A 12,183-nucleotide genomic window follows, 5' to 3' on the forward strand; every position below is an offset into this window, starting at 1 on the left:
AAACCCTCGCACAGAGCTGGTAAGAGTGTAAATTGGCACAATTTGCTTCAGAAATTATATCCTGAGAATTAAGAATATTCATTTTGGCTGAGCACGGTGGCTAACCCCTGTAATCCCAACACTGTGGGAGGCTGAGGCAGGAGTTCGAGACCAGCCAAGGAGTTTGAGACCAGCCTGGGCCATATATCGAGACTCCTTGGTATTCTGGACCATGATTTGAGGCCAAGCCAGTGGACAGGAAAATCCTGAGGTCAACCTGAATTTCCATCCAGGGTGGGAGAAGAACTAGCTCAACAGGATGGTTTAAGGGGAGGTTTGTTTATGATTTTACTCCATGAGGATTGCTCATTCTATGTATCTATTATTTGTAAAGGATCAGCACATAATAATCCATCCACAAAGGCTGTTTACCTTTGTCTCTGCTAAGGGTTGATTTTCCATCTGATCCAAAATAAGCAACCAATGCACTACTATATCAAAAGTAAAAATATCAGCAATCCAGATAAATGTGAGTTTTAATTTTCTTTGCTTTTTATTTTGGCTTCTAAGGTGGAGTCAAAAGCTGTCTATCAACTCCTAGCTGGGGTAAAATAATTCCCATGAATGAATTCAGGGTCCTCTGAGGACCAGGCAGGAAAGAAGGAAGAACCAAGAAGAAAGCAAGGGAGAAGCAAATGAAGAAACAGAACAAGAGCTGAGAAACCAGACACAAAAAGTTGTCTCTGATGTGAAATTAGACAGAAGGTGGAAACTGATGATGGCATTACCCTGTGCAGCATTGATTGTGCTCCAGGTCCTACTCAGGCCTGTCAATTCATTCTCTTCCTGTGATCTCCAAGCCACTTACATGCATTCCAATTATAGCACTTGTTGCTCTCTGAAATTAATTTTTAACTATCATTTATTATTATTATTATTTTTTACCTGTCTCTCCACTAGAACATAAGCCCATGAAAGCAGGGCCTTTGCTGGTCTTGTTCACTGCTGAATCTCTGGAACCCGGAACAACACCCGCATTCCTTTCACCCTCGGTCTGTTTGGTTGTTGTTGTTTTAGCTCCCTCCTCTCGCACTTCATGTCTGAGGCCCAGAGAGCAAGGTGAGAGGGATGGTGAGGTGAGCACAGGAATTCTCTGCATCAGGACAGACACTGTGATGCCTTCCATGAGGTGAGTGGCGCCTGTAGGGAGAAGCCCACAGTGTGGCCAGATGGAGAGGGAGTTTGGGACACCATCACCAGTCATGAGCAGGCTGAGGAGGCTACAGGCCAACCAGCTGAGAGAGCAGATTCTGCATCTAGTGGGTAACAGGATGGGCTGGTGGAGAAATCCATGAAGCTTGAGGGGCCCGCCTTGTCTCCAGTTGTTTTCTGAGGAAAGTAGCCTGAATTGTTCCCATCTCAGTCACAGGCACAGGTGGGGTTTGTTAGTGTCAGTATGATAGCATGTTAGCAGAACCCAGCCCTGCTACCTGAGACCCAGATGGTTCCATCAGGCATCACAATGTGGGTCAAGGCAATGGGTCAGGTGAGGGGGCACTCAGGCAGCAGGGTGGCTTGGCAAGACTGCTGCTCAGAGGTGCCCCTTGGTGATGGAAACAAGCCAGTCAATCCTAGCCCTCCCTACATGAAGGGCAGGCTGTGTAAGCTCTGGAACTGTCTGCAGTACCAGGAAGAGACACTCCTGGGCCTCTGTGAAGCCCACTCCATACACCAGTGGAGCAGACAATTTTGCGCCTACCCACCATGGATTTATCCCCTTCTTTGCCAGTACAACCCTGATTTAGTTCTGGTCTCTACCCTTTGCTCAATAGCCAAATGCTTCAGGAAGGCTGGCTTTGGGCGGCAAGTCCCAGTTGGTGTCCAAACTTATCAAAGAGCTCTGATATTGCCTGCCAGTGGTTGCTTTAAGCATGGACATGTGGTATAATTCTGGCCAACAAGCCAGACGTGAGGGGAAGTCTCCTAGTGTGTAGGGGGCGGGAGAGAGGGATAGGTGTTCTGAGAAAGGTTTCCTCACTCTCAACAAGCGACACAAAGATGAAAGGGCTCCTTTTCCTGAGTCTTGGCAATGATATGCCCAGATGTGACACCTGGAATGTTGGCAACCATCTTGTGACTGAGAGAGCAGTGAGATGTCCAGAAGGGAGTGATGGGAGAAACAAGGTCCTCTCCATGTCACTGAGTCACCCAGAAACACCAAGCTTGGAGCCTCCTGCCTTTGGGCTTCTTGTGTGTGTAAGCCAGTTGATGTAGGCTTTTCTTGTAACTTGAGATCACGGAATCACCCAGTACCAGATCTGTGACCTGAGGGACTGCCCCCCATGAGGCCGTCCCGGTTCTCCCTCTTGGTCCTGTGAATTCGTGCCTGAGATCTCTGGATTAGTTCCCTGTTAATTTGCCAACAATTTAATGGTTTAAACCAATGCAAATTTATTCTTTGACCATTCTGGAGGTCAGAAGTTTAAAATCAAGGTGTCGGCAAGGCCACGTTCGTTCTGAAGTCTTCTGGAGAATCCTGTTTCTTGTCTATTCCAGCTTCTAGAGTCCCCCACCATTCCTTTGCCCTCTTGTAAGGACCCTTGTGATTGCATTGGGCTCACCTATATCATCTAGGAACATCTCCTTATCTCAAGATCTGTAACACAATCCCATCTGCAAAGTCCCCTCTACCGTGTAAGGCAGTATATTCACAGGTTCTAGGGATTAGGGCCTGGACATCTATGGGAGGGAATTATTCAGCCTAACAGCCTCTCTCACCCAAAGTGATCCATGTATCCCCCTCCTGGTTCCTCAGAGGCTGGTGGTTCCTGTGGCTTCCTCTCCATGGCAGCACTTGCATGGACCCCAGCCTGACAGCCCACCTGGAGTTTCCCACCAATCAACTATGGAGGCTCTGCTTGGGCCTAGTGACTACTCCTCATGGGAGAGGAGAGCCTGGGGTGAGAGAGAGAGGGAAAGAGAGAGAGAGGGAGAGAGAGAGAGAGAGAAATTGTGGATACAGAATGAACTGTAGCTACTTCAAAGTGGAGAGAAATAGTGGCCTTGTGTTTTCTCAGTAGCAGGGAAGCTGAAAAAGAAGTTGTCAGAGGTCTACCAGATGGTTTCAGTGAAGTTCAGCGTGTCCTTATGTACTCACTGCTTTGGGATCCTCCTCAACATCAGAGTCCCTGCAACTCTGACTAGATCTGGGTGCATCTATCAGGGCATGTGAGGATCAGAGTTGGACTTGAAAACCAATAGGCCACTGATCTGTTTCTCCTCCATTCTAGACATTGGCAAGATTTGTGCGGGGAGAATTCAGAGTTGCAGGGTCAGCTTTTGGGAGCTTTCCAGCCACTTTTCTCCTTTATACCACACGCTGGGCTTCAGGCTGGGCCAAAGAGGCCCACATACGGATCCTGGGTGCATTCTGCACACCACATCCCAGACTGCATCTCGGTGTGACCTTCCACCTTCTGACTTTGCATTGGGTGTGAAGTAGGGTCACCTTGACTGTAGAAGGAGGGGTTGGGGGCAGGCTCTAAAGCCCTGCAGCTCTCCAACATTACAGCTTGTGGATGGGACATTGAAGATAAATTTTTGGAGTCAAAAAACAATGAGAACAGAGCATTCTAGGGGCTCTCATCATCACCCCCAACTCCAGAAAGGGATGTGGTGGGGATAGTGGACTGAGTTGGCTTTGGGTGACCATCTCCCACAGTCTGGCCTAGGATGTGTTGTTCTGGCCTCTGAGGCATCAGAGCACCTCATGGTGGCTCCAACTTGTTCCCACCCCATCACCCCTGCCATCTGTCCCCATGGGTGGGAAGATGTCCTAGCTTCGGAGCAGGCCAGCCCCGTCAGGAGAAGCCAATCCATGATGCAAGAGATGACAAACAGAGCAACACAAATCTTGTTTGGAGAGTAAGCCACTCCTTAAAGAGCAGAGCTAAGACATCCTTTTGTTGCCTAGATTCTAGTGATGATAACTTCTCACTCTTCCCCTTGATGAGTCCTTAGAGAACTATAAACTTCCAAAGAATGCTTTGTTTAATGGTGGAAAGAGGAAGAACTGAAAGGAGGAAATGGGGGCCTTTGTCCTCTAAAGAGTAAGCAGCGTGGATGATGACATCAACAGCCAATGTGGACGTGTCACCAGCACCGGCACCAGCAGCCCTGAGTTGGCACAATCTAGCTTCATGTGCATTCTTCTGTCACACTGGGAGTCCCTCTTGCCCTCGCTTGGCCTCACTTTTCCTAGGGAGATTACAAAATCTATGTACTTACCTGAAGGAAGTTGTGGTACATCCATGGGATAAGACGTGGAAGTAGAGGGCTCCTTGGAAAAGATGGTGGATCTGAGAACCTGACGCTTACAGGAGCGGGTGAAGTACAGTCTATTGCTGTGTAGCTCTCGCTGCCTCTGACCTCTAAAGTCAGCATGAGTCTCCTCAGCAGACCACATGTGTAATTAGCATAGGGAGAATTCTGGGAAGGCACGAGGCTTCTCAGACACAGCCATACGTGAAGGAAAAGACCCACAATCTGGAGGCCCAGGGGATGGAGGAGGAGGCTCTTGACGTTGGGTTTGGGCATTTGTCAGGGTCGAGGTTAGAAATCCCTCCTGGGCTTGTCTCCTTAGCGGCTTTGGGTGTCTGTGCCAAGGATGGCTGGGGGGCCCACCGAGGAGTCTCCAGATCTGCGGGGTCTGATTCATCCTGTGTCAGCCCAGGGCGATGACAGATTGGTCTGATTTTGGGCAGAGAATTGCAACCAGTGTTAACGAGAGACAAACCTTTCCTAGATGCTTTGGGGAACTTCTCAGCATGTGCTCCTCCTAGCTCTTTGTCTCCTTTCCCACACTCAGCAGCAAGGCAGCCCACAGGCTCCAAGCAGTCCCTGGGGATGGGGGATGGTGGTGAGGCAGAGATGGTTTTCTACGGAGCCAGGACACAGTGGGGAGCAGGCATGCACCTCCACATGGGGATATTCCAGTCACTATAGCTAGAGAGGTGGCCAATTTCTTGAGATCTGAAAGGTGTCAGGGCTCAGAGTGTGACCACTGGGAGGCCATTCTGCCCACACTGGCCATTGGCCAGGGCCGCTGGGTACTTGATATAGTCAAGAGAAGCAGCCTTTGGGGGTAAGATGGCATAAAGGAATCCCCTCATTAGCTAAGAAAATGCAGGATTCTTTTATCAGTCAGGGTTCATAGCTGCAAGCAAAGCAACAGTCCCTGGCTGGTGAAGCACAGACATTTTATAACAAGACAGTGGGCGGTTCACAGGGTCCCTTGAGCCCTGGGGCGCGTGGTGTGGAAGTTGCACGGCCGGGTGGAGCACCCTAACTTCTGCCACTGAACCCGTCTGGGAAAGACATATTTGTTTTGCTACAGGGCCCACTGTCAACACCCCAACCCTGGGCGCTGGCTGGAACAGAGCCCCTGCCCCTAGAAACTGGATGTCCTGCCACCAGCATCGTCACTGCCCGTCGCCAGAACACAAGCTGTGCAGGGAGACCTGCTGCTTCTTGTAAGGGACAGAGCCAGGCCACTTACCTTGTCCACCTGCCACAGGGGCTGGAGAAACCTGTGTCTGGCACTTTTGATTTCTATAGTGACAGGTGGGTCTCCCGGTGGGGGCACAAACATAGAAGGCAATACAAGTTTTTGGTGACTAAACAGATGACAGTTGTCCCCTACAAGGCATTAGGTGATAGGAACTGACTACAGGGCATCTGACTCTGCTCCTCCTTGGAAATGGCATTCTTTTTAATGCTAATGTACCAGCCTCACCTCTGCTGAGGGTGGTGGACACTTAAGCTCAGTCATCTGTTCCTGAATATCAGATGTTCTGTGTAAAAACACCAACCAGTAAACAATTCCTGTTATTTGGTTTTATTTTTTCAGCTTTATTGAAGTATAACTGTATAGATTATAGATTCAATATATAAAAATGAATCCATACAATAAAATTCAGGGTTTACAATGTGATGATTTGATGTACATATGCATTGTGAAATGATGGCCACAATCAAATTAGTTAACTCATTCATCACCTTAGTTACTCTGTGTGTGTGTGTGTGTGTGGTGAAAACATTTAAGGTCTACTCTCAGCCAATTTCAAGTAAAGAATTACAGTATTATTAACTCTATAGTTAATAATACTTGCTGTGTATTGGGATCTAATGTTCCTATTAGTGTAAGTTTCCTGTTATTATAAATGGAAAAGGTTATAAGGCACACATCCACCAATCAACTTCCCCAATGTGATTAGACGTAGTGAAACATCTATATATGTAATAAACTACCACATTAGGATGTAAAATACTAGGCTGGGCAGGGTGGCTTATGCGTATAATTCCAGCACTTTGGGAGGTTGAGGCAGCCAGGTCACTTGAGGTCAGGAGTTCAAGACCAGCCTGGCCAACATGGTGAGACCCCGTCACTACCAAAAATACAAAAATTAGCCAGGTGTGTTGGTGCACGCCTGTAATCCCAGGTACTTGGGAGGCTGAGGCAGGAGAATCGCTTGAACCCAGGAGACAGAGGTTGCAGTGAGCCAAGATCGAGCTACTGCACTCCAGCCTGGGCGATAGAGTGAGACTCTGCCAAAAAAAAAAAAAAAAAAAAAAAAAAAAGTAAAATACTTAAAACATAGCTTAAAACACTATAGTTGTTAATGGCTACTCTGTAAGAAGTGATACTGTGATGACTGTAAGTGCCAGCAACTTGGGAAACCCTCATCCCCTTTGCTGAGGTTCACCATGTTTTACACAACCCTCTATGTGCAATGCTGGTGTTCTGTTAAGTGTAATTGCAATGTTTCTCAAGACTTTACAGATACATTGTTTTGTTTAAAATGTAGTGTGTTGTGTCTTAGGGATATAAATTTACATTTACCTTAGATAAATTTCAGCCAGAAAACAGTATTGAGAGAGATATGTATGTTCCCTGAAGCTTGGATATCGAAAACCAAGTGGCATCCTGCAGTGGGGATGTTAATCAGGAAGACGTTTTGTGGGGAAGGTCTTGATTTGAAGAGTATCTCCCAAATGCCAGGCACTTTCCACATATTAGCACTAACGCCCAGAGTAACCTTAACGCCCCTTTACAGGTGGAAATACCAGGGCTTTCTCAGGGCCCCACTGGAGTTGGGACTCACACCCAGGTTTGTTTGGCTTCATAATCTGCCCAAGATAAATCCTGTTTCTTGTTTTCTGAGCATAGCTGAACAAAGCTGAAGTATTCAAGAGAAACTTTACCAAAGTAAGAGAAATTGAAAAAATAGAAGATAATAAAATTATTCAAGAATATGAAACATAGGTTTTTTGTTTAACCTCAAATTTCTATTGCTTACCCATCCCACATAGCACATTGTGTTCCATAATCTGTCTAGGATGGTGGGATGAAAGGATGTGAGCACTGAAAGCAAACACATGTGGGTGTGAAACCTAAAGCTATCAGTGATTAGCTGTGTGTTGGCCACTTTACCCTTCCCGACTTCATGCTTCTCAGCTTTCAGACAGGGATGATAACATTTTCATCAGAAGATTATGGTGAGGGCTTTTTTTCTTTTTTCTTTCAGGGTAATTGTCTTGGTGGCATATTGGATATTTCTAACATGTACAAAGTTATGTATTTTGATTTACTTTTATTTCTTTCTATGTATATGTACTTCTCTTCAAATGCCAAGAGCTTTCTCTTGCTATCATTGTTCCTTTTGAAACAATTCAATTTTCAAGTCCACTGTTGATTGTTATGTTAAAGATTGAGTCACTGACAGATATTCAAGATTTAAGTCTGAAACAGTCAAATTGAACTCTCAAAAAAAAAAAAAAAAAGAAAACTGCATATCGGAAATCATTACTGTGGAAATGAACTTTATTTGCCATTATGAATAATGTCCAATATAAGAATATGCTTCTGGAATTCAGTACTGCTTTTAAGTACCAATGACACTTATTTTTCAAAAATGTAATGGCATGTTATTGCTTTGAAATGCTTGCTTAGGGTTTTTTTCATGTTGTCTTAAAAATGCGCTGGTGAATTCTCCATTTTTGACATCCATTTCACAGGTAAAAGACAAAAAAATCTAGATTGGCCTTGATATTGGGATGAGAAAAAGTAAGTAGCATTAAGAAAATAAAACAATCTTCATTTTAGAGATGAACCCATTAAAACAATTTAGGAAATGAGGGGCAAAAGGGAAGAAATAATATTGCCAAAGAACATGAGCATAAAAATGAATGCATTTCAATGTTTAAGAAGGCTTGAGGTCACTTTTTTATTTAACTGAAAACAAAAGATTGTGGTGAGGATTAAATGACAATCGTGGACATAAAGTCATGTAGTGGTTCAAGATGGTAGACTGAGGACACTTGTTTACTTCTCCTTCCACCCAGGATGCCACAGAAATTACAGAAAAGCTGGTAAAAAATAATAAGGCACTCGTTCTCTCTCCTGCTGCCCTGTGAAGAGATGCCTTCTGCCATGATTGTAAGTTTCCTGAGGTCTGCCCAGCCATGCAGAACTGTGAGTCAATTAAACCTCTTTTCTTTATAAATTAAATAATAGTAACAGTAAATCTGTAACTTACCAGGCATGGTGGCACATGTCTGTGGTCCCAGCTACTCAGGAAGCTAGGGTGGGAGGACTGCTTGAGCCTAGAAATTGGAGACAAATCTGGGCAACAGAGCAAGACCTTGTTTTATTTAAAAAAAAAAAAAAAAAAAAAAAGAAAGTCATAACTGCTGGAAGAACATCAGACCCAAAAATTGAGGAAGTTATTGGAGGATGGATTGAGGATGGTGCTGGAGTCGTGTAGAAAGTGGACTCTGTTTCTCATTTCCTTTCATCGCCATATTTCTTGTGAGTATTCAGATTCATACTTCATTGCCCTGTGTTGACTCTGGGAACCACTACAATCTGGCTTCTTCTACTATGATTCCATTGAAACAGTTCTTATGAAAGTGTCTCATGACCTCCCCCTTGCTAAGTCCAGCATCTGGTGGTCATATCAGTCAGTATCTTAGGCAACCCGTTAGCAATATTTGTGATAGTTTTCCACTTCTTGAAACCTTGTCTTTTCTTCATTTCCATGACACCTCAGCCCTCTGGTTTCCTTCTACCTCAGTGGTGGCTCCTGCTCTGTCTTCCTGGCTAGCTTTGCTCTCTCTGGCTGATCTCTGAACATCCCTGCTCCCTGGTCCTGGCCCCTTTTTTGTCATCTTCAATATTCTTGATGAGCTCCTCCATTCTCACAGCTTTCAACACTGTGTCTCAATGGCTCCTGCATTTCTGTCTCTAGTCTAGTTCTCTCCCTGGAGCTCCAGACTTGTATACTCAATTGCATTAAAAACAAAACAAAAACGAACCTTTTTAGCTGGATGTAGTGGCCCACGTCTGTGGTTCCAGCTACTCAGGAGGCCAAGGCAGGAGGACTGATTAAGCCCAGGAGTTCAAGACCAGCCTGGGCAATATAGTAACAACTGTCTCAAAAAACAAAACCAAAAAAACCCTTTTTTAAAATAATTTTTTTTCCAAACTTATAGAAAGCCTACAAAAATAAAAATAGCACGGAAAACACTTGCAAATGCTTTACCCAGATTTACCCAAAATTAACATTCATTCCATTTGCTTTATTTTGTTCTCCCTCTCTGTGTGTTCCTCTGTGTGTATGTATATCTATAACACAGACATACATAATATGTAATGTTATGCGTTTGTGTCTGTGTGTGTGAGTGTGTATATTTTTTTTCCTGGAACCATTTGAAGGCATGGCCCTTTACTTCTAAACACTTCAGTTGTCTTAGGGATAAAAGGTTTTCTCTTACCTAACCATAGTGCAGTTATCAACTTCAGAAAATTTAACATTGCTACCATGCTTTATCTTTTTTTGGTTGAACTTTTAATTTTTTTAATTTTAAATTTTTATAATTTTAATTTTTTATTTCCATAGGTGTTTGGGGGAACAGGTGGTATTTGGTCGCATGGATGCATTCTTCAGCGGTGATTTCTGAGCCATGCTTTATCTTGTCTACTATTCACATTGCAATTTTTGTCAGTTAACCCTAAAATATCCCTTATGGCTTATTTAAAAAACTGTAGTACAGGATCTAGACTACAGTCAGATATTGCATTTAATTGTGATGTCTCTTTGGCCTCTAATCTGGAGCACTTCCACAGCCCACAGCTTTTCTTTTTCTTTTATGACACTGACATTTTTTTTAAAAACTGAGCACAATTTTATTGAATCCTTATAGTCCCTGCCCCCACCCCATGAGGTCAGAACTATTATTATTCTCATTTTACATGCAGGGAAACTGAAACATACAGAGGGTAAGAAACTTGCCCGATGTCACAATTAGTAAAGGTCAGAGCTAGGATTCAAACCTGCCCATCATGGGGCCCTGAACCCCCACAATAGTGTTTCTTACTTCCCTACTCCTTCTTGTAGACCAAAGCACCTGATGGTTTTGTAGGATTTTCCAAGGTACTTTCTTTACCTACTCTATCATCACTGCTGAGAGATTTTCAAAGGTAAGATGCAATCAACCACCCAAAGAATGTGTGAGCCTGTGGCATAGAGCTGGGCCCTTTGTCTTAAGGCTGCGATCTCAGGAATTTCTTAGATAATGTGTCTTTTATGTGTTGTGATGATGAAAGGCTCTAGTAGAACTCCCTGTTTACATAAAATGTGACATTTATAAGTTTCCAAGAAAACGCCCTGCCTGTCTGGCAGAATGGAGCTACCAGAAGACTCAGAATCAGGCAGGGATGCTTCTCATGTGCACGTTATCCACACCCCATGGGATAGAGCCCTCTTGCTAACGGTTGGTGGAATACAGGAAAGGCTTGTTCTGAAGACCCTCCTATCTCAAACCCATACAGACACGCTCAACCCTGCTCAGGCTGGAGCATGGGATGCTCTTGTTGCAGCTTCAGGGGGAGACTCAATTTCCTTTGGAGAGGATGTCTAAATCCTTAGAATGCAGTGACCCAGTGCTGTAAACAACATCAAATGTGAAAGAGCAAACTGGGAAAACACTTGCCATATAACTGATGGAGGATGAGTATTATTCCAATATTTATTCCTCTGGCAACGGAGTGTGAGAGGGGCTCATCTCACTACACCCTGGTATTACTGGAACTATGAGAGATTAAAAAAAAGTGACATCCTGCTTTTTTTTTTTTTTCCGAGATGGAGTCTCGCTCTGTCACCCAGCCCGGAGTGCAGTGGCGTGATCTCGGCTCACTGCAACCTCCGCCTCCTGGGTTCAAGCAATTCTCCTGCCTCAGCCTCCCGAGTAGCTGGGATTACCACCACACCAGGCTAATTTTTTTCTTTTTAGTAGAGACGGGTTTCACTATAGGCCAGGCTGGTTTCGAACTCCTGACCTCGTGATCCGCCTGTCTCGCCCTCCCCAAGTGCTAGGATTACAGGTGTGAGCCACTGAGCCCGACCGATATCCCACTTTTAAGTGGCATTGGTTGAGTGCCTGAGGAGAAAACATTTTTCCTTGTGATTGTTCCATTTTGTCTTGTTTTTTGTTTGTTTGGTTCACAGTGTGGCTATGAGGAAATGATTGTTCCTTTATGAATCATGAAAATTCTGTCATCTATGAATTTTCTGTCCATGTCCTTTGTCATACACATATTGAGAAATCAATGGATTTTGCTGTTGTTGGTCACTTGGCATGAGTGCATTCAATACAAGTACACTTGGCCTGTCATATATATGGAAAATAATTTTCCTAACTTGCTTGAGTTAAAATTTGGTTGTTGCTGTATTTTGTCTTGCAGAAACCTCCAGTTCTTAAGTGATCATCAAACCTGTTGATATTTCCTTTTAAACATATTTCCCCTATTCCTTTTGTAGGGCCATTCCAGAGGAAAGAGCTTCTTGCAGCAGACTCTTTCTGAAAATGACTGACTTCTCTGCAAGTCAGGCAACAATAATGACATAGTTCCTAACAGTGTCAATGCACTTCATCTGATTTGATGAAATTTGGGGGCAAGGACACAGTGGCATACCAAGGGTAGGTGGTGGGAACAGCCTACCCTGCGCGCAGGCAATAAAGGAGTGCCTTGTGTGTAGTGTCGTTAAAAACAGTAATCAAACTGACCACACGGTGCTCAGCTTTTTATTATCACTATATGCTGGTTATTCTAAGCAGTGTCTGTGATGAAGTACTTACTCTTTC

The sequence above is a fragment of the Papio anubis genome, chromosome 15 (assembly GCF_008728515.1).
Source record: "Papio anubis isolate 15944 chromosome 15, Panubis1.0, whole genome shotgun sequence".
Classification (NCBI taxonomy): Eukaryota; Metazoa; Chordata; class Mammalia; order Primates; family Cercopithecidae; genus Papio; species Papio anubis.